Below are 2055 nucleotides of genomic sequence, written 5' to 3'. Positions count from 1 at the left end.
TGTCTACTCCCAAGAACTAAGGAGAGACAAACCAAGGGGACCGTACTCACATTCAGGCGTTGTTCAGGCTGTCATCGGAGCGTTTGTCCAAGATGGGGAGGATCTCCAATGGACTCCCCCATCTCCTCTTTCTTTTTCCTGAGGCATGGAAACCCATATCAGCATTTCAGGGCTTGGAGCAGAGAAAAAGAAAATAAACCACGGTAGGAAAGACCTGCCCAAGCACAGCTCCAGGGGCCCCTCATTACCTACCTGCCAGTAGCCTTCCTAGGAAGTGATCAGTCTGCTTTGCTACTGTTGTTAGGGTCGTTGTTACCGCCTATCCTGGTTTTCATACCAAAGGGCAGCTGCCAAGTTTCAAAGTACAAAAGAAAACTCACCCCGGAGTACCAAAAGCTGAGCAGAGTGAGTCCAAAACACAGAGAGGCCTGCTCATCACCGGTGAGGTGGCACCTCCATCTTATACTTTTCCATCCTGTTTCCCCCCAAGTTTCACAAGCCCTTAACACTAAAACGACCAAGCCTGTATTTCTTGAGATCTCAGATCTCTGTGCCCCTGGTGTACTGATACCAGAAAATAACCTGAGCTGGCTTGGAAATATACTTATGGTGCATCATAAAATGGGAAAATACAGAACACTGTGTTCTGCAGATACTCAAGTGAGCTACAAACAGCTAGCCGGACAAGTTAATTCATGTAAATCAAGTGCGATCTGAATCAGCTAAAGTGAAAGCCTAATCCTGGGTCCCTGAATTCAGAGCCTGTCCTTGGCTACTGGATAGAACTAAGGCAGATTCAATCATTCTGGGTACCCTGCTTTCTCAGCTACTCAGTAAAGGATAAATGGCATTCTGTTATTGGTTGACAAGGCAAATACATACCAACCAATGAGAGGCTAGCTTTTTCTTTCTGGCCAATAAGGTCTAAGTTATCTTCTTGAAAGGAAAGTAAACCCTTTGTCTATAAAGAAATGAACAAAAATAGGATATTTTTATTTTATTTTAAGAAAAAAGGTCTAGTGTTGCTATGGGGGCATTACTGACGTGCTCAGTGATAGCCGACCCAGAGTATTAGTAAAGGGAAGCCTTTCTCTGAGTGAAAAACTACAAAGAGCAGATGTCTGGTTTGGTATAAATGAAGTTTCTATAGTAACACGTAGAAGAACTGCATTTTGACGTAAATAGACCCATACTATATCTAAACAGGCTTTTTGGGGAGTGAGGACTTAAATATAGACTAAAATTATAATGTTGTTTATATGAACTCATATTAGCAATGTGTGGATAGAAAGGCTGAAGGAATGGAAATACGATCACAGGTGTTGATTCGAGGTGTCCTCATAGTTACTGCCTGGAACCAGAGGTTTTTCCCTATCTGTGTCATCAGGTGACAGCCCTGTGAAACCCTGTTTTGTTTTGGAAGGAGCAGATTCTTGGCTCTTAGTGAGAGCTAGTCTAGACAATAAATGCATAACACAGGTTGCTCTGGCAACTTCCTAGGCATTTTCATCCCCCGCCCCCGCCCCCCACCCCGCACCCATGAGAAGGCTTCGGTCACCTTTGAAAATATGTAGGTGCAAGGATTTCCCACCCATGTGTTACAAATGAATTCAGACAAACGAGGCTGATGGGCAGAAAGTAGAGTCAGTGCTTGTCAATCCAGGCAAAGGGGGAAAAGGCCAGAGGACTGAACCTCCACGTCCTGGCTTTGTAAGGAAGCCAATGGCAGAGGAGGAAAACCAGAGAAGACTTTTGAAGAATCCAGTGCTGCTGTGCTATAGGCTAATTGTTAAGGGACACACAGGGTGAGACAATCTGGAATCCAGACCCATCTCCCAGGTAAAGAATGGGAGGGGGCTGGGGAAGCAACTGTATCTACAGCAGACATAACAATATCCTTGTATCTCTCTTGTTCATCATTTAAAGGGGAAAGAATGTGTGTGTGTGTCTGTGTGTGTGTGTGTGTGTCTGTGTGTGTGTGGTTGGGGGGCAGGGTAGAGGAAACCAGCTCTTCATATAAAGGGACAGATGAATGAACCCTAAACTGTAAGTCCC

The sequence above is a fragment of the Acomys russatus genome, chromosome 7 (assembly GCF_903995435.1).
Source record: "Acomys russatus chromosome 7, mAcoRus1.1, whole genome shotgun sequence".
Taxonomy (NCBI): Eukaryota; Metazoa; Chordata; class Mammalia; order Rodentia; family Muridae; genus Acomys; species Acomys russatus.
The sequence above is the reverse complement of the archived record's forward strand: the minus strand, read 5'-3'. Positions refer to the sequence as shown.